The following is a 22,483-nucleotide window of genomic DNA, read 5'->3' on the forward strand; positions in this document are numbered from 1 at the left end:
TTACTTGAAGGATGAGGCTAGCTTGGTGGGAATCTACCAAAGCATTGCAAGAAGAAGGAGAAGCTATTTCTTGGAAGAAGTTTACGGAACTATTTCTGGATAAGTATTTACCGTGTTATATGCAAGACCAGTTAGAGATGAGGTTTTTGGTTTTAAAGCAAGAGAATATGACTGTAGTGGAGTACGAAGTGAAGTTTTCGGAGTTAGCAAGGTTTGTGCCATAGTACGTGAATACAGAAGCTGATAAAGCTAAAATATTTCAACAAGGACTTAAGCCATGGATTCGTAGTCAAGTGGCTCTTCTTGAGATAAGGACATATGCTGCTGTAGTGCAGAAAGCAATGATTGTGGAAGGAGAAAGGGAAGCAACAAAAAGGGAAAATGAAGGAAAGAAGAGGAAGTTTGAGGATTCAGAACAAGATCAAGGAAGTTCCAAGTTTAGAGGAAAGTTTGGAAGGAATGTAGGAAATCAGAAGTTCTAGAAGTTTAAGCCTTGAAATGGGAATCAAAAGAATCGCTTTCAGAAAGATGGACAAACTGAAGGGTTTCGAGCACATAAACGCAACAGAAACAATAATTAAAAACGTGAAAAAATAAGAATTTTTGAAACCTACCGTGGGATCCAGGAAAAAATAGATATTTAATTCGTAGGTTGGATTATTTACCTTAAGAAGCTTTACAAATTGGTTGAATAATGGAGATACAAAGATTTTTCAATCACCATGCATCCTGCTCTCGCGATATACGCTCTGTCGGTATCCACACGAATTCTTGAACTCAGGGATTGGATGTGTACTAGCACAAACTCGTTTCTTCTTGTTCTCTCCATCTTCTCCCTTGTTGGCTAGGGTTTTAGTAAAAGTCTTCTCTTAAAAATCAGCCACAAGGCATATTATATAGAGAGTAGAAAAAAGAATTATAACTCTTAACTAATTAGGAATTATTATTAATTCAAAATTCCTATTTGTATAATAATTAAGTCACACCTAATTTTTTAACAACTAAATTTCATAATTTATATTAGTAAATTCGAATATCATTATTTATCTAATTAATTAAGTCATACTTAATTAATATTATAAATAATTCGAATTACTTTATTATAATTTAAATCTAATTTAAATTAAATAATCCTTCAAGCATTCTTTGTGTGCGACCCTACAGGTTATTATTACATTGGCAGGGAATTTTAAATCTAATTTAAAATGGTAAACAATGAGTGGAATCTAGTAATACATCATTGTTACCCATTGAATAATAATTCAATCGGTGATCGATCTAACCTTCCGTGAATAACATACAATTAATATAATCCATTTAATCACATATTATAGATTAAACTAGAGGCATATAATGTATCATCCTCGTCAATATTTAATCCAGGTTTCCTTGATCAATGAGTAGACTATCATATCAAATCAACATTTGAGCGTGGCCACATATTTCATAGTCTAGCTCACACAAGAGGCCAATAATATCACTCCTAAAACTAGAAGAGTTAAATCCTTTCTAGATCATTCATATTTCTCATATGATTCATAATATACCCGAAATACACTTTTATCATCACCCGGTCAAAGGAAACTTTTAATCAAAGTACATTAATTCTCGTATAAAAATATAATGATTTCAAGTCTAAGGACCAGTACATCATTATCACAGTGAGAATTACTTATGACAGAAGATACATGTAAAATCTTACATTAGGTCTGTCGAGCACCATATACATTTACATCTGCCTGTGTTTTTGACTTTAGTATCACTATACTTATGATCAATGAGATGTGTTCATCAATCAACAAACACACCAGTCTTAATGCATATTATTGTCCCTTAATAATAATACTCGACTAGGGACCTTTAAGAATATTGATACTATTCTCATAATCTTATTTTTAAGTCACGTAATGAGAGATATAGAATTCATATCATATTCCAAAGACATTTATTAATTTAACATTTATATCGCAGTAAGTTAAGAATTAATAAATTATAAAAGGAATAATCGATAGAACATAAATATTAATAATCCAAATGTCCTAAACTAAAACATCATAGCGTTGTCTTTAGGGCACAAACACTAACAATCTCCCGCTTGCACTAGAGCCAATCCCTTATGTATCTAACAGTGGGTCTGTAACATTATCATTACTATGCACTTTACATTTATATCTCATTGATCATTAATCTCATATATAAGGTGATATCGCTTAAGGACATGCCTAAACAGTCTCTTTGGCTATTATGAAAGCATCAATATATTCGGCTTCCATTATAGAATTATCAATATTCTTGCTGTGAACTATTCCAGCTAACATCACTTATATTTAGACAAACACAAAATAGATATAAACACATAATCATCCTTATCTGTCCAAAAATTAGGTTCAGAAACTAGCATCAGTGTAACCCTTTACAACTAGTTCCCTATCTTTTCTATACACGAAAAATAAATCCTTAGTCCTCTTTAAGTACTTATGAATATTCTTGAAAACTATCCAGTGACCCTCACCTGGATTAGACTTGTATCTGCTCGTTATGCTCAAAGCATACGAAACATTAGGATAAATACATATCATTGTACACATTATAGATCCAATTCCTGACCCATCTGGAACTTTCTCAAACGGCCCTTATCATCTAATGATTTAGGGGGCAATTATCTTTTGAGATCACTATCCCATGAGACATCGAAATATATATTTTCTTTGTCTCTTGCATCATAAAATTATGCAATACTTTATCAATGCCTGTACTCTAACTAGGTCGATTAATCTCTTCAATCTATATTTATAGATCTTGATCCCTAATATATATGTAGCATCGCCTAAGTCTTTCATCGAGAAAATATTTCTCAACCAAGTCTTAATAGCCTGTTGAGAAGGTATGCCATTTAATATTTGTTATATGTCATCTACATATAATACTAGAAATGTCACATGGCTCTCACTAATCTTCTTGCAAACACATGGTTCATCTTCGTTTTGAATAAAGCCAAACTCTTTGACCATTTCATCAAAATGAATATCCGTTCTCCTTGAGGCTTGCTTCAATCTATAAATAGATAGAAGCAACTTACAAACCATCTTAGCAAACTTTGGATCGACAAAACCCTCAGGTTGTATCATATATATATCCTCTTCAAGGCTCCCATATAAGAAAGTGGTTTTGACATCCATTTGCCAAATCTTATAGTCAAAGTAAGCAACTATTGCTAACAAAATACTGATGGACTTGATCATAGCAACTAGTGAAAAAGTCTCATCATAGTCTATACCAAGAATTTGTTTGAAACCTTTTTCCACTAGTCACACCTTATAGGTCTGTACTTTACCATCCATGTCAGTTTTCTTCTTGAAAACCCACTTGCACCCTATAGGTTTTACCCCTTTGAGTGGATCAACTAAAGTCAATACTTTTTTTTGATACATGGATTCCATCTCGTATTTCATGGCCTCCATCCATCTATTGGAGTCTGGACTGTTCATAGCATCTTGGTAGGTGAAAGGCTTATCATCATCCATAAGCATCACATCACCATTTTGAGTCAAAAGAAATTCATAATTTATCCCGGACTCATGGTGAATCCTACTAGATCTACGAATAACCTGTGTTTCCTGAACATGATTACTTTCAACATTTTGATGTACATCCTGATCTTATTCCAACTCTGGTTCAATGTTATCATGTGGTTCTCGATCTTCATCGAGATGTCTTGTCCTCCCACTGATTTTCTTAGAAAGTTGTTCTCCCTCAAGAAATACAGCGGCCCGAGCAACGAACACTTTGTTCTCAGAAGGATTATAAAAACTATACCCTAGTCTCACTTGGGTATCCCACAAAATAACATCTATCCAATTTTTGTCCAAGCTTGTCATACGCTAAATATTTTACAAACGCTTCACATCCCCAAATTTCATAAATGACATGCTATGACGTTTATCAGTCTATATCTCATATGGATCATATTGAACCTCTTTAGCCGGAACTTGGTTAAGTGTATATGCAGCCGTTTCTAGAGCATAACTCTAGAAACTGAATGAAAGATCTGCTTGACTTATCATCGATCGCACTATGTCCAACAAGGTATGATTTCTCCTCTCAGAATCTATATTCCCTTAAGGTGTTTCGGAAAGAGTAAGTTGTGATACAATATCACACTCCTTCAAGAAACTCTTGAATTTGAGGCTCAAGTATTCTCCTTCACGATCTGATCATTAAACTTTTATACTTTTCCCTTCTTTGCTTTTCTACTTCGGCCTTATATTCTTTGAACATTTCAAAAGGATCGGATTTGTTCTTCATAAGAACCACATATCCATATCAACTGAAATTATCAATAAATGTTATGAAGTAGTATAAGCCAACCCTTTCCATCATACGCATGCGACCACATACATCATTATGCATAAGTCCTAATTGTTCGGTGGCTCTTTCACCTGATCAGGTAGAAGAAGTTTTAGTCATTTTGCCAATGAGACAAAGTTTGCATTTTTGGCATGATTCAAAATCAAACTTATCCAAGTATCCATCTATATGTAACTCAGTAATTCATTTCTCATTAATATGTCTTAACGACAATGCTAAAGGTAATGTTTGATTTGAGTCATCGTAGAACATATAAATTGTTAACTAATTGTGCAATATTATAAGCCTTATCAATAAAATAGAATGAACAACTATTGTTTATTTAATTAAAATGAAAACCTTTCTTGTCCTGTCAAGAAATTGATTTAATGTATCCGCTGAAGGCAGGAACGTAATAACAATTTATCAAGTTCTCAATCTTGCCTTATAGGAAAAATTAGGTATCGAGTTCCTTCAACTAGAGCAACAACGTTTCCTCCAATTCTAACCCGATATCTGAAGCTTGACCATTGCTGGTCTCCTTCTATAGATCTTCCAAAAAATCTCGATAATTTAACTTCCAATCATCCAGTTGTTTTCACAGAAGTGACAATCATCTCCTTTAGCAACACCACTATCAGGCTTCAAAAGCCCTTTGGGTTGGCACCGAATAAGATCAAAGCTTCACCTTTCCTATCCACTTTCCTTTACCATTTGCATTCCATGTGTACACCATCAATATGGACGTAATTCATGTCTTTATCGTGTTATTTTCAGCAGTTCTAAACATGCCTAACAACTCAGTGAGTGTTCCGTGTATCTCATTCATTTTGTTCTTAACAAACTGAAAATAGAAGTTGTTCAAAGATTGTTTAATCAAATTAAGCTGAGTCTCTAGACCATTCTTGAATCCCAAAATATCAAGGTACATATACCTATCATCTTTAGAAAATGTGGTCCAACCGGATATCATTCTCCCATTAATGCAAAAGTATGGTGCCTTCTTATTGTCAAATCTTTCTGAAAAGCCTATCCTTCAAACATCCTTTGAAGGTGCTCAATCATATCTATTGAGTGGCATTTATGACACTTTATAATGCTCTATTAAGCTTTGAATTGATGCATTTGTACTCAAGTTGTTGGTGTTTTAATGTGTTTTCTAGTATTTTTGCATTTCAGCCGTTATTTAGGTAATCAGGTGAATTAGCATCATTTTGGTGCTAATTTGGTGTTAAGGTGTTGTTGGAATAAAAGCATGTGGAAAGTCGGCTAAAAGCAGCAAGGAAAAAGAAGAAGTCAGATTTTTATACAGGAGGTCAGCACGCCCGCGCTCTGATAGCGCGAGCCCGCGCCCAAATTACCATCGCGGCCGCGCCGGGTCGGGATTACAGAATCCTGATTCTAATAAAATTAAAATTGGAGGACTTTTATATTGCTTAGGCTGCTATTTATATTCAAATAAGGACGTTTTCAAGGGAGAGACGTACCAGAGCACAAGGAGAGCCCTAAGAAGACCGTGTTAGCACGATTCAACGAAGACGAAGAAGATCTTGTTTTTACTTGTGAATCTTTGTTCTAAGTTATAACTTGGATGCTAGTTTTCTTATTTGTGAACCTTACTCTTGTTTCATACTTGGTTTTGTTATTTATTAAGTATAAAGACTACGTTTATTATACCATGCTTTCATCGGAACCCGCGTTGATGATGAGTGCGATTATGGGCTAATCGTTATCGTGGGGTTCTAGAGGATTTACTTATGGATTTCTTTAGTTAAATTATTTCGATGCCTTAGTGTGTAGTGATTGTATGATAACCTAGTATTGGTTGTGCTTATTCGTCTTATAAGAGTCGCAAACTTATAAGATAGCATGTTAATCTTTAATGAAGCGACTGTGAATTTAAGGATTTAGAACTTGCCATGCTAGCATAGGTTCATGTGTTATTGTTATGCATGATTCGTAGGTAATTTTAACCATCTTACTTGCCCTATGTAATCATGATAGATAACTTGTGCTTTAAACCTTTATGTTACCAAATTTTATAGATATATAGGATCTCAATATAATTGGTGTCTATTCAGCTTCTATCTCTTTTGTGGATGTCTGATAGTATGTTATTCGTGCAACGAAAGTTGGCATTTAGCAGTCTCGTGTTATCTGATTAGTGTCATCACCATTGCATGCTAAGGTCAAGAACAATAAGTCTATTAAATGAAGTATTTAATGAAGTTAGAATCCCATGTTTGTCTCATATAATATACAACTCTCTTTACTCTCTTATTTATAATTGTTAGTTTAATTCGTAGTTATAAAAATTTTCAATTTTTTATCGTCTTAGCATTGGATAATAACCATATCATCGGTGCATAAGTGCATAAATTACTTAGTTAACCAAAGCCAGTCTCTGCGGGAATGAACTAGAAACAATTCTATATTACTTGTGAATGAGTATACTTGCGTGAATTATTAGCGCGTGTTTAGCCCTAACAAGTTTTTGGCGCCGCTGCCAGGGACTGTAGTATTAACTTTTAGTTTATGTGTTTGTCATCAGTGATCGTTAAAGTTCATTGACTCAGACATTGTTACTAACCTACTCTTTTTCTTGTCATATTTCAGGTAATCTAGCGATCGTTTATGCAAACGCGTTCGCGAGTTCGTAGGAGAATTCTGGATAAAGACGAGGAAGAAGTTTTAGAGGATTGAATGGAAGATTTTGAGGACGAAGAGAAAGTAGTAGAAGAAGAGAAAATTGAAGAACCGCCTTTATTAGAGATGGGAGATTAAACAGATAATACTAAGGCTTTGATGGACTATTCTAAGCCTAAGATCAATGATATTTAGTCCAGTATCATCAGGCCATCCATCGCGGCTAACACTTTTGAGATCAAGTCAAGCACTATTCAGATGATACAAAACTCAGTTCAGTTTAGGGGTTCTCCTACTGAAGACCCCAATAGGCATATCAGGGATTTCAGTGAAATCTACGACACTTTCAAGTTCAACGATGTCTGAAGATGCTATCAAGCTGCGACTATTCCCATTATCTTTGAGGGATAAAGCGAAGTGTTGGTTACATTCTCTACCACCAGGGTCTATCACCAAATGGGAGGATCTTGCTCAGAAGTTTCTCACTAAATTATTTCCTATGGCGAAGACTGTTGCAATCAGGAATGCTCTTACTCAGTTTGCTCAGCAAACCGGTGAATCACTGTGTGAAGCTTAAGATCTATATAAGGAGCTGCTAAGGAAGTGCCCACACCATGGCATGCCTGATTAGATGATTATCAACTATTTCTACAATGGTTTAGGTGCACAATCTAGACATATGCTCGATGCAGCACCTGGTGGAGCCTTAGGGGCTGAAAGCCACAATGAAGCTTATGAGTTGATTGAGCTAATGGCAGCCAATGAATACCAGAATCCTACACAAAGGATGTTGCAAGGAAAGGTAGCAGGAATTGTGGAAGTGGAGCAAGCTACTGCTATAGCTGCTCAAATTCAAGCTTTGATGATGAAAGTGGACTCTTTGGCTAATTATGGTGTTAATCAGATCACTAGTGTTTGTGAACTTTGTGCGGGGGCACATTAAACTGAGCAGTGTGCTATATCTAGCGAATTAGCTCAATTTGTGAGCAACTTTCAAAGATCACAACAGCAAGCTCCAACCACTTATCATCCAAATAACCGCAATCATCCTAACTTTAGCTGGAGCAACAATCAGAATGCGGTGCAATAATCTTATCAGCCATATACAGCAAGGCAGTATAACCTTCCTGGTTTTCAGCAACCGCAATATGCATCGAAGCAATAACTTGAACTTCAGTAGTTACCTCAAGCTAATGAAAAATCTGAATTGGAGGAGTTGAGACTTATGTACAAGAGCCAAGCTATCAAGACCTTGGAGAATCAGATTGGGCAAATTCCTAATGCATTACTAAATCGTCAACCTAGCAAGCTTCTGAGTGATACTGAAGTGCCAGGAAAAGAGGAAGCTCAGGAGCATGTTAAAGCAATCATCTTGAGGTCAGGTAAGGTTGAGAATCCTGAACAACCTAAGACTCCAGATTCTGAAGTGGAGGCTAATGAAGAAGAAGTGCAGAAGGAAGCCGGAGTGGAACCAAGGAAGACTACTATTGAGCACACTCCTCCTGAGGGTAATACAGGGGAGAAACAGATCTATCCCCCACCTCCTTTTCCTAAGAGGCTGCAGAAGAAGAAACTAGATAAGCAGTTTGTGAAGTTTCTGGAGGTGTTCAAGAAACTTCACATCAACATACCTTTCGCTGAAGCTCTTGAGCAAATGCCTTGTTACGTGAAGTTCATGAAAGGTATTCTCTCTAGGAAGGTGAAGCTTGATGACTTAGAGACCATTGCTCTCACGGAGGAATGCAGTGCTGTACTGCAACAGAAATTACCTCCAAAGCTTAAAGATCCTGGAAGCTTCACTATTCCTTGCACCATTGGAAATGTGTCATTTGATAAGTGTCTATGTGACTTGGGAGCAAGCATCAATATGATGCCATTGTCAATCTTCAAAAAGTTGGACTTACCTGATTCAAAGCCTACATACATGACTTTGCAGTTGGCCGATCGTTCTATTACATATCCGCAAGGTATTATAGAGGAGGCCTTGGTCAAGGTGGATAAACTCATTTTCCCTGCTGATTTTGTAATTCTTGAATTTCGAGGAGGATAAGAAAATTCCCGTAATCTTGGGAAGACCTTTCTTGGCCACTGGCCGAACCTTGATAGATGTACAGAAAGGTGAGCTTACCATGCGAGTGATGGATCGGGATGTAACTTTTAATGTGTTCAATGCCATGAAATTTCCTACTCATTTTATATTAAAATCGGTCTGATTATTCATAAATCATTTTCATTTGACTGGGTTACTGTCATGGCAATTCGTTTGATTAGAAACGTCCAATCAAACAGATCAATGGTTAGACACTTTCAAGTCCCTTAATACCAAGATAAAAATTAATTATCGTCATTTCTCAAGCAAGCATTCGTCATAAGAAGTTCCAAAGACCAAGAAATCATCCATGAACACTTCTACATTATTTCCAATCATATCAGAGAAGATAGCCATCATACATCTCTGAAAAGTGGCTGGCGCTCCACATAGCCCAAAAGAAACTCTTCGAAATGCAAAAGTGCCGAAAGGACATGTGAATGTAGCCTTCTCTTGATCTTCTGGAGCGACACAAATCTGATTATAACCTGAATAGCCATCCAGAAAAGAATAGTAATCATGCTCAGCCAATCTATCAAACATTTAATCAATGAAAGGAAGAGGGAAGTGATTCTTCCTTGTAGCCTTGTTCAGCTTCCTATAATCCATACAAACTCTCCACACCGTAACTATTCGTGTAGGAATAAGCTCATTCTTCTCATTTTCTACCACAGTGATACCACCTTTCTCTGGCACACACTGAACTGGGCTCACCCAAGAACTGTCAGAAATAGGATAAATGATCCCTGCATCTAGCCACTTGAGGATTTCCTTCTTCACAACCTCTTTCATGATCGGATTTAGCCTTCTCTGTTGCTCAACTGTAGGGTTGCTTCCTTCCTCTAGCAGAATTTTGTGCATAGAATAAAAAGGGTCGATTCCCTTGATATTTGTTATAGTCCAACCAATTGTCAATTTAAACTCTCTAAGAATTCTTAAAAGTTTCTCCTCATCGGTACCTGAAAGGTCAGATGCGATAATAGCAGGCAAAGTAGATTCATCACCTAAAAATGCATACCTCAAATATTTAGGTAAAGGTTTAAGCTCAAGAGTAGGAGCTTCCTCCATAGATGGCTTGAGGCGCCTTAGAGAACTTTTTAACTCCTCCAATCCAAGAGATTCAAGTGGCATATCCATCTTTTGCTTCCAAGGAGAAGCATTCAAATATTGCAAGTGCTCATCACCGTCGTCAGCTTCACTATCAGAATTCCCCAATAAGGCTTTTTCTAAGGCATCATACCTTAGCAATTGATCGAGTTCAGAATTAACCACATTATCGACCATTTCCACCTTAAAACACTCCTCATTTTCCGTAGGAAATTTCATGGCATTGAACACATTAAAAGTTACATCCCGATCCATCACTCGCATGGTAAGCTCACCTTTCTGCACATCTATCAAGGTTCGGCCAGTGGCCAAGAAAGGTCTTCCCAAGATTACGGGAATTTTCTTATCCTCCTCGAAATTCAAGAATTACAAAATCAGCAGGGAAAATGAGTTTATCCACCTTGACCAAGGCCTCCTCTATAATACCTCGCGGATATGTAATAGAAGGATCGGCCAACTGCAAAGTCATGTATGTAGGCTTTGAATCAGGTAAGTCCAACTTTTTGAAGATTGACAATGGCATCATATTGATTCTTGCTCCCAAGTCACATAGACACTTATCAAATGACACATTTCCAATGGTGCAAGGAATAGTGAAGCTTCCAGGATCTTTAAGCTTTGGAGGTAATTTCTGCTGCAGTACAGCACTGCATTCCTCTGTGAGAGCAATGGTCTCTAAGTCATCAAGCTTCACCTTCTTAGAGAGAATACCTTTCATGAACTTCACGTAACAAGGCATTTGCTCAAGAGCTTCAGCGAAAGGTATGTTGATGTGAAGTTTCTTGAACACCTCCAGAAACTTCAGAAACTGCTTATCTAGTTTCTTCTTCTGCAGCCTCTTAGGAAAAGGAGGTGGGGGATAGATCTGTTTCTCCCCTGTATTACCCTCAGGAGGAGTGTGCTCAATAGTAGTCTTCTTTGGTTCCACTCCGGCTTCCTTCTGCACTTCTTCTTCATTAGCCTCCACTTCAGAATCTGGAGTCTTAGGTTGTTCAGGATTCTCAACCTTACCTGACCTCAAGATGATTGCTTTAACATGCTCCTGAGCTTCCTTTTTTCCTGGCACTTTAGTATCACTCGGAAGCTTGCTAGGTTGACGATTTAGTAATGCATTAGCAATTTGCCCAATCTGATTCTCCAAGGTCTTGATAGCTTGGTTCTTGTACATAAGTCTCAACTCCTCCAATTCAGATTTTTCATTAGCTTGAGGTAACTACTGAAGTTGAAGTTGTTGCTTCGATGCATATTGCGGTTGCTGAAAACCAGGAGGGTTATACTGCCTTGCTGTATATGGCTGATAAGATTATTGCACCGCATTCTGATTGTTGCTCCAGCTAAAGTTAGGATGATTGCGGTTATTTGGATGATAAGTGGCTGGAGCTTTCTGTTGTGATCTTTGAAAGTTGCTCACAAATTGAGCTGATTCGCTAGAAATAGCACACTGCTCAGTTTAATGTGCCCCCGCACAAAGCTCACAAACACTAGTGATCTGATTAACACCATAATTAGCCAAAGAGTCCACTTTCATCATCAAAGCTTGAATTTGAGCAGCTATAGCAGTAGCTTGATCCACTTCCAGAATTCCTGCTACCTTTCCTTGTAACATCCTTTGTGTAGGATTCTGGTATTCATTGGCTGCCATTAGCTCAATCAACTCATAAGCTTCATTGTGGCTTTCAGCCCATAAGGCTCCACCAGATGCTGCATCGAGCATAGTTCTAGATTGTGCACCTAAACCATTGTAGAAATAGTTGATAATCATCTAATCAGGCATGCCATGGTGTGGGCACTTCCTTAGCAGCTCCTTATATAGATCTCAAGCTTCACACAGTGATTCACCAGTTTGCTGAGCAAACTGAGTAAGAGCATTCCTGATTGCAGCAGTCTTCGCCATAGGAAATAATTTAGTGAGAAACTTCTGAACAAGATCCTCCCATTTGGTGATAGACCCTGGTGGTAGAGAATGTAACCAACACTTCGCTTTATCCCTCAAAGATAATGGGAATAGTCGCAGCTTGATAGCATCTTCAGACACATCGTTGAACTTGAAAGTGTCGTAGATTTCACTGAAATCCCTGATGTGCATGTTGGGGTCTTCAGTAGGAGAACCCCTAAACTGAACTGAGTTTTGTATCATCTGAATAGTGCTTGACTTGATCTCAAAAGTGTTAGCCGCGATGGATGGCCTGATGATGCTGGACTAAATATCATTAATCTTAGGCTTAGAATAGTCCATCAAAGCCTTAGTATTATCTGTTTGATCTCCCATCTCTAATAAAGGCGGTTCTTCAATTTTCTCTTCTTTTACTCCTTTCTCTTCGTCCTCAAAATCTTCCCTTCAATCCTCTAAAACTTCTTCCTCGTCTTTATCCAGAATTCTCCTACGAACTCGCGAACGCGTTTGCATAAACGATCGCTAGATTACCTGAAATATGACAAGAAAAAGAGTAGGTTAGTAACAATGTCTGAGTCAATGAACTTTAACGATCACTGATGACAAACACATAAACTAAAAGTTAATACTACAGTCCCTGGCAGCGGCGCCAAAAACTTGTTAGGGCTAAACATGCGCTAATAATTCACGCAAGTATACTCATTCACAAGTAATATAGAATTATTTCTAGTTCATTCCCACAGAGACTGGCTTTGGTTAACTAAGTAATTTATGCACTTATGCACCGATGATATGGTTATTATCCAATGCTAAGACGATAAAAAATTGAAAATTTTTATAACTACGAATTAAACTAACAATTATAAATAAGAGAGTAAAGAGAGTTGTATATTATATGAGACAAACATGGGATTCTAACTTCATTAAATACTTCATTTAATAGACTTATTGTTCTTGACCTTAGCATGCAATGGTGATGACACTAATCAGATAACACGAGACTGCTAAATGCCAACTTTCGTTGCACGAATAACATACTATCAGACATCCACAAAAGAGATAGAAGCTGAATAGACACCAATTATATTGAGATCCTATATATCTATAAAATTTGATAACATAAAGGTTTAAAGCACAAGTTATCTATCATGATTACACAGGGCAAGTAAGATGGTTAAAATTACCTACGAATCATGCATAACAATAACACATGAACCTATGCTAGCATGGCAAGTTCTAAATCCTTAAATTCACAGTCGCTTCATTAAAGATTAACATGCTATCTTATAAGTTTACGACTCTTATAAGACGAATAAGCACAACCAATACTAGGTTATCATACAATCACTACACACTAAGGCATCGAAATAATTTAACTAAAGAAATCCATAAGTAAATCCTCTAGAACCCCACGATAATGATTAACCCATAATCGGACTCATCATCAACGCGGGTTCCGATGAAAGCGTGGTATAATAAACGTAGTCTTTATACTTAATAAATAACAAAACCAAGTACGAAACAAGAGTAAGGTTCACAAATAAGAAAACTAGCATCCAAGTTATAACTTAGAACAAAGATTCACAAGTAAAAACAAGATCTTCTTCGTCTTCGTTGAATCGTGCTAACACGGTCTTCTTAAGGCTCTCCTTGTGCTCTGGTACGTCTCTCCCTTGAAAACGTCCTTATTTGAATATAAATAGCAGCCCAAGCAATATAGAAGTCCTCCAATTTTAATTATATTAGAATCAGGATTCTGTAATCCCGACCCGGCGCGGCCGCGATGGTAATTTGGGCGCGGGCTCGCGCTATCAAAGCGCGGGCGTGCTGACCTCTTGTATAAAAATCTGACTTCTTTTTCCTTGCTGCTTTTAGCCGGCTTTCCACAAGCTTTTATTCCAACAACACCTTAACACCAAATTAGCATCAAAATAATGCTAATTCACCTGATTACCTAGATAACGGCTGAAATGCAAAAATACTAGAAAACACATTAAAACACCAACAACTTGAGTACAAATGCATCAATTCAAAGCTTAATAGAGCATTATAAAGTGTCATAAATGCCACTCAATAGATATGATTGAGCACCTTCAAAGGATGTTTGAAGGATAGGCTTTTCAGAAAGATTTGACAATAAGAAGGCACCATACTTTTGTATTAATGGGAGAATGATATCCGGTTGGACCACATGTTCTAAAGATGATAGGTATATATACCTTGATATTTTGGGATTCAAGAATGGTCTAGAGACTCAGCTTGATTTGATCAAACAATCTTTGAACAACTTCTATTTTCAGTTTGTTAAGAACAAAATGAATGAGATAGACGGAACACTCACTGAGTTATTAGGCATGTTTAGAACTGCTGAAAATAACACGATAGAGGCATGAATTACGTCCATATTGATGGTGTACACATGGAATGAAAATGGTAAAGGAAAGTGGATAGGAAAGGTGAAGCTTTGATCTTATTCGGTGCCAACCCAAAGTCCAATCCCAAAGGGCTTTTGAAGCCTGATAGTGATGTTGCTAAAGGAGATGATTGTCACTTCTGTAAAAACAACTGGATGATTGGAAGTTAAATTATCGAGATTTTTTGGAAGATCTATAGAAGGAGACCAGAAATGGTCAAGCTTCAGATATCGGGTTAGAATTGGAGGAAACGTTGTTGCTCTAGTTGAAGGAACTCGATACCTAATTTTTCCTATAAGGCAAGATTGAGAACTTGATAAATTGTTATTACGTTCCTGCCTTCAGCGGATACATTAAATCAATTTCTTGACAGGACAAGAAAGGTTTTCATTTTAATTAAATAAACAATAGCTGTTCATTCTATTTTAATGATAAGGCTTATAATATTGCACAATTAGTTAACAATTTATATGTTCTACGATGACTCAAATCAAACATTACCTTTAGCATTGTCGTTAAGACATATTAATGAGAAATGCATTACTGAGTTACATATAGATGGATACTTGGATAAGTTTGATTTTGAATCATGCCAAAAATGCAAACTTTGTCTCATTGGCAAAATGACTAAAACTTCTTCTACCTGATCAGGTGAAAGAGCCACCGAACAATTAGGACTTATGCATAATGATGTATGTGGTCGCATGCGTATGATGGAAAGGGTTGGCTTATACTACTTCATAACATTTATTGATAATTTCAGTTGATATGGATATGTGGTTCTTATGAAGAACAAATCCGATCCTTTTGAAATGTTCAAAGAATATAAGGCCGAAGTAGAAAAGCAAAGAAGGGAAAAGTATAAAAGTTTAATGATCAGATCGTGAAGGAGAATACTTGAGCCTCAAATTCAAGAGTTTCTTGAAGGAGTGTGATATTGTATCACAACTTACTCTTTCCGAAACACCTTAAGGGAATATAGATTCTGAGAGGAGAAATCATACCTTGTTGGACATAGTGCGATCGATGATAAGTCAAGCGGATCTTTCATTCAGTTTCTAGAGTTATGCTCTAGAAACGGCTGCATATACACTTAACCAAGTTCCGGCTAAAGAGGTTCAATATGATCCATATGAGATATAGACTGATAAACGTCATAGCATGTCATTTATGAAATTTGGGGATGTGATGCGTTTGTAAAATATTTAGCGTCTGACAAGCTTGGACAAAAATTGGATAGATGTTATTTTGTGGGATACCCAAGTGAGACTAGGGTATAGTTTTTATAATCCTTCTGAGAACAAAGTGTTCGTTGCTCGGGCCGCTGTATTTCTTGAGGGAGAACAACTTTCTAAGAAAATCAATGGGAGGACAAGACATCTCGATGAAGATCGAGAACCACATGATAACATTGAACCAGAGTTGGAATAAGATCAGGATGTACATCAAAATGTTGAAAGTAATCATGTTCAGGAAACACAGGTTATTCGTAGATCTAGTAGGATTCACCATGAGTCTGGGATAAATTATGAATTTCTTTTGACTCAAAATGGTGATGTGATGCTTACGGATGATGATAAGCCTTTCACCTACCAAGATGCTATGAACAGTACAGACTCCAATAGATTGATGGAGGCCATGAAATACGAGATGGAATCCATGTATCAAAAAAAAGTATTGACTTTAGTTGATCCACTCAAAGGGGTAAAACCTATAGGGTGCAAGTGGGTTTTCAAGAAGAAAACTGACATGGATGGTAAAGTACAGACCTATAAGGTGTGACTAGTGGAAAAAGGTTTCAAACAAATTCTTGGTATAGACTATGATTAGACTTTTTCACTAGTTGCTATGATCAAGTCCATCAGTATTTTGTTAGCAATAGTTGCTTACTTTGACTATAAGATTTGGCAAATGGATGTCAAAACCGCTTTCTTATATGGGAGCCTTGAAGAGGATATATATATGATACAACCTGAGGGTTTTGTCGATCCAAAGTTTGCTAAGATGGTTTGTAAGTTGCTTCTATCTATTTATAGATTGAAGCAAGCCTCAAGGAGAACGGATATTCATTTTGATGAAATGGTCAAAGAGTTTGGCTTTATTCAAAACGAAGATGAACCATGTGTTTGCAAGAAGGTTAGTGAGAGCCATGTGACATTTCTAGTATTATATGTAGATGACATATAACAAATATTAAATGGCATACCTTCTCAACAGGCTATTAAGACTTGGTTGAGAAATAGTTTCTCGATGAAAGACTTAGGCGATGCTACATATATATTAGGGATCAAGATCTATAAATATAGATTGAAGAGATTAATCGACCTAGTTAGAGTACAGGCATTGATAAAGTATTGCATAATTTTATGATGCAAGAGACAAAGAAAATATATATTTCGATGTCTCATGGGATAGTGATCTCAAAAGATAATTGCCCCCTAAATCATTAGATGATAAGGACCATTTGAGAAAGTTCCAGATGGGTCAGGAATTGGATCTATAATGTATACAATGATATGTATTCATCTTAATGTTTCGTATGCTTTGAGCATAACGAGCAGATACAAGTCTAATCCAGGTGAGGGTCACTGGATAGTTTTCAAGAATATTCTTAAGTACTTAAAGAGGACTAAGGATTTATTTTCATGTATAGAAAAGATAGGGAACTAGTTGTAAAGGGTTACACTGATGCTAGTTTCTGAACCTAATTTTTGGACAGATAAGGATGATTATGTGTTTATATCTATTTTGTGTTTGTCTAAATATAAGTGATGTTAGCTGGAATAGTTCATAGCAAGAATATTGATAATTCTATAATGGAAGCCGAATATATTTATGCTTTCATAATAGCCAAAGAGACTGTTTAGGCATGTCCTTAAGCGATATCACCTTATATATGAGATTAATGATCAAGGAGATATAAATGTAAAGTGCATAGTAATGATAATGTTACAGACCCACTGTTAGATACATAAAGGATTGGCTCTAGTGCAAGCGGGAGGTTGTTAGTGTTTGTGCCCTAAAGACAACGCTATGATGTTTTAGTTTAAGACATTTGGATTATTAATATTTATGTTTTATCGATTATTCCTTTATAATTTATTAATTCTTAACTTACTGCGATATAAATGTTAAATTAATAAATGTCCTTGGAATATGATATAAATTCTATATCTCTCATTACGTGACTTAAAAATAAGATTATGAGAATAGTATCAATATTCTTAAAGGTCCCTAGTCGAGTATTATTATTAAGGGACAATAATATGCATTAAGACTGGTGTGTTTGTTGATTGATGAACACATCTCATTGATCATAAGTATAGTGATACTAAAGTCAAAAACACAGGCAGATGTAAATGTATATGGTGCTCGACAGACCCAATATGAGATTTTACATATATCTTCTGTCATAAGTAATTCTCACTGTGATAATGATGTACTGGTCCTTAGACTTGTAATCATTATATTTTTATACGAGAATTAATGTACTTTGATTAAAAGTTTCCTTTGACCGGGTAATGATAAAAGTGTATTTCGGGTATATTATGAATCATATGAGAAATATGAATGATCTAGAAAGGATTTAACTCTTCTAGTTTTAGGAGTGATATTATTGGCCTTTTGTGTGAGCTAGACTATGAAATATGTGGCCACACACAAATGTTGATTTGATATGATAGTCTACTCATTGATCAAGGAAACCTGGATTAAATATTGATGAGGATGATACATTATATGCCTCTAGTTTAATCTATAATATGTGATAAAATGGATTATATTAATTGTATGTTATTCACGGAAGGTTAGATCGATCACCGATTGAATTATTATTCAATGGGTTACAATGATGTATTACTAGATTCCACTCATTGTTTACCATTTTAAATTAGATTTAAAATTACCTGCCAATGTAATAATAACCTGTAGGGTCGCACACAAAGAATGCTTGAAGGATTATTTAATTTAAATTGGATTTAAATTATAATAAAGTAATTCAAATTATTTATAATATTAATTAAGTATGACTTAATTAATTAGATAAATAATGATATTCGAATTTACTAATATTAATTATAAAATTTAGTTGTTAAAAAATTAAGCGTGACTTAATTAATTATACAAATAGGAATTTTGAATTAATAATAATTCCTAATTAGTTAAGAGTTATAATTCTTTTTTCTACTCTCTATATAATATGCCTTGTGGCTGATTTTTAAGAGAAGACTTTTACTAAAACCCTAGCCAACAAGAGAGAAGATGGAGAGAACAAGAAGAAACGAGTTTGTGCTAGTACACATCCAATCCATGAGTTCAAGAATTCGTGTGGATACCGACAGAACGTAGTTCGCGAGAGCAGGATGCATGATGATTGAAAAATCTTTGTATCTCCATTATTCAACCAATTTGTAAAGCTTCTTAAGGTAAATAATCCAACCTACGAAATAAATATCTATTTTTTCCTGGATCCCACGGTAGGTTTCAAAAATTCTTCTTTTTTCACGTTTTTAATTATTGTTTCTGTTGCGTTTATGTGCTCGAAACCCTTCAGTTTGTCCAGCTTTCTGAAAGCGATTCTTTTGATTCCCATTTCAAGGCTTAAACTTCTAGAACTTCTGATTTCCTACATTCCTTCCAAACTTTCCTCTAAACTTGGAACTTCCCTGATCTTGTTCTGAATCCTCAAACTTCCTCTTCTTTCCTTCATTTTCCCTTTTTGTTGCTTCCCTTTCTCCTTCCACAATCATTGCTTTCTGCACTACAGCAGCATATGTCCTTATCTCGAGAAGAGCCACTTGACTACGAATTCATGGCTCAAGTCCTTGTTGAAATATTTTAGCTTTACCAGCTTCTGTATTCACGTACTATGGCACAAACCTTGCTAACTCCGAAAACTTCACTTCGTACTCCACTACAGTCATATTCTCTTGCTTTAAAACCAAAAACCTCATCTCTAACTGGTCTTGCATATAACACGGTAAATACTTATCCAGAAATAGTTCCGTAAACTTCTTCCAAGAAATAGCTTCTCCTTCTTCTTGCAATGCTTTGGTAGATTCCCACCAAGCTAGCCTCATCCTTCAAGTAATAACTTGCATATTTCGTCTTCTTCTCGTCCTTAACTTCTGCTAACTCAAAGCCTTTCTCCATTTCTCCTAACCAGGACTGAGCTTTAATCGGATCGGGAAAACCTACATATTTTGGGGGTTGAACGGATTGAAAGTGTTTGAAGTTTCCGATTCTCGAGGCTGGGGGTTGTTGTAGGAGTTGAAAAAAGTCAGTTCATCACATGGGTGTCTTAGTTTTGATCTTTGTTTTGGGGTTGCGTTTCTTCTTCAGGGTGATTTGATGAAGTGACCATTTTATGAACCTGATGAGCAGTTATTTAGCAATATGATAGCATGACATATATGATAATAATGATTCTTTTAGGAATAGTTTTACGGGTTTTAAATTTTACCCATTTGCTTATACAATCCTATTACTACATAATTCGCTCACCAGTTAGGGTTCTCACATGACATAAGATTTATTATTATAAAGGTGTTGAATACGATTTCTTGGTAAACATGTCATACAAATCAAAGAACAATGATAAGGAAATGGAGGTGCATAAATAGAGAATTCAGGTACAACAAGTTCTGAATACAAGGTAGAATAATATGGCAGGGCTAAACAAAGGAAAAACTGGAAAATATCTCCCTATCTTTCCCTAACTTCTACCTAGCTACTACTTATACATCCAACACTAAGTTCTAAATCAAAATACAACATAAAGGGATCCTGGCATCTGACCAAGTATCCCAAAGCCTACTGGCGTTGAAAAGAAACAACAACAACAACAACTACTACTACTATTACTACGTGCTCTACCAGATGTCCTGTCTGATCTCCCAATCATAACTACACATGGCGATCAAGAACCTCCTTCAACACAGAAAGCATCCAGCACACTATCTTATGAATTCTACGGTCCTCGACATCAGTATCACTGCAAGAAGGTCCCTCGTCCAACCTTCTACGGGAAACCTGCTCCCCCATCTCAATACGAACACATCACTCGGGCTCTGGCACCAACATCCGTAGCCTAGACTCTCGGGACAACCTATCTACTAAAGATCTCAACTCCGGTATACAAGTAAACACAAGTCACGGTCTCGAGCCAAATCATCACCAAAATGGGTAGGTACAAGCACAACATGAACTATATCAGGAGCCGGGGACTCAGGCTTTGGAGCTGGGGAATCTGCTCTAACCACTGGGGAATCAAGTACTGGTATCAGGGGAGAAACAGACATAGGGGTCCAGACGGATCCTCGTAAATATCTGAACTAATGTACTGGGGCTCCACAGGTGATCCCAGTAACAAACTATCCTCAAAATCAGCATCACTACCACTATCAGGGTCCTGAGATAAAATATAAAATAACAACCAAGAAACAACATTAGGGTTAAATAAAACCTCCAACTGACTCGACGCCCTAACTATAATTACCACCTTAACCTATTCACTTTACTTAGATTATACCTAATTATAGTACCCCGCATTTTTTTTGGTATATTATTTGGTGCAATAATTTAGTAAATATTTGATTAATAGATTTTACAATTCAAATTTATGGATAATTTTTTATTTAGATAATTGGCTGTTAAAAATTTGAATTTGTAAGCAATATTTTAGTTGCTTAAAATTTGAATATGAGTCAAACCACTAAGTATGTGATAAGAGAAAAGCAGATTAGAGTGTTTAAAAAAAACTAAAGAAGAATGTGGAGAAAATTGTGGACAATAGTTTTATAGTTTGTTGAGCTGCTTATTATATAAACAAAGTCACCCTATTAGTGCTTTCACACAAAACTCAACTTTGAGCGATAGCTAACAAAATGGAAAAATAGTATTATTATATACCTTATGAGTGAGATAGAAGTGTTGCTGCATAAGAAAGGAAGCTTTAGACCTACATGTGCAAGAAGGTCAGAGAAGAGCTAACTGGAGTGTCTCTATTAAATATTGGGTTATTAAAGATTAAGAGGAGGAGAAAGAGGTTTTTGGGTTATTAAAGATTAAGAGGAGGAGAAAGAGAATTACAAGGAAGCTAGATTAAGATCTGCCAAAACTTGCAAAACTTTCAGAGAAGTGTACATCTTGTGGAGGTTTAGTTAAATTTAATCACTACGTATATAGGATAATTATTATTTATATTGTATTCTAATATTTTATTTTCAGGTTTATAACTATTTGTACACATTTTTACATACTTATATCAAGCTCTAAATTTGTTATCAAATTATTATATTATTTGTTTATGTGTTTATATATTGTGTTAGGTTACTGTTTAATGCATGTTTAATTGATATAATTGATTAATTAATTGTTATTTGTACTGGCTATAAGGTGTTTATTTATTTAGTAGTGGTCTAATTAGTCATGTTACCTGTTGTTTTTGTTTTTAATTTTTATGTCATTAAGTTGGTTAAGAAATTATATGATTCTCAGATTTTTACATTTTATTAATTGGATGATATGGTACATTTTAATATTGTTAGTGTCTGGCTAGTTTTGTTAGTTATTATTTACTAGTTATGTGTGTGAGTCGTTCAAAATAATTATCATTTTATGTTATGCTAGTTTGTTAATATGTAAAAAAATTGTAAAATAAAATTTATTTTCACAAGATTTAGTTTATTGAGGTTTATTAAAATTGACAAATTATGTATTTGGGAGACTAATGATATATAAATATTTTATTTTACAGGACATATGTAGTCAAAGTATTTTATTTTTTAAGTTGAGTAATTAAAAATTGGTTGTTTGTTTATCTAAAACTAGCATAATAACCCGTGCGAAGCATGAATTATTTTCTAGAGTTTTTTTATGCATCATGTAATTATAATGTTTATAGAGCAATTCCAACAATATCCTTATATAGGCTCTTAGAGTCAAATTTTGAAAAAATAGAGATAAAATTTATCTTCAACAAGCTCT

The 22,483-nt window shown here is 35.7% G+C and overlaps 2 non-coding genes across 2 annotated transcripts; one reads left to right on the forward strand and one right to left on the reverse strand.

Moving 5' to 3' along the window:
• Positions 1 to 7,507: 7,507 nt before the first annotated feature.
• On the reverse strand, positions 7,508 to 7,614 carry LOC141669263 (small nucleolar RNA R71). The gene has a single exon (XR_012553551.1). It is a non-coding gene; the product is annotated as a small nucleolar RNA R71 (small nucleolar RNA).
• Positions 7,615 to 11,961: 4,347 nt separating this feature from the next.
• On the forward strand, positions 11,962 to 12,068 carry LOC141670250 (small nucleolar RNA R71). The gene has a single exon (XR_012554490.1). It is a non-coding gene; the product is annotated as a small nucleolar RNA R71 (small nucleolar RNA).
• The last annotated feature ends 10,415 nt before the right edge of the window (positions 12,069 to 22,483 follow it).

This window comes from Apium graveolens, chromosome 6 (genome assembly GCF_009905375.1).
Source record: "Apium graveolens cultivar Ventura chromosome 6, ASM990537v1, whole genome shotgun sequence".
NCBI classification, from domain to species: Eukaryota; Viridiplantae; Streptophyta; class Magnoliopsida; order Apiales; family Apiaceae; genus Apium; species Apium graveolens.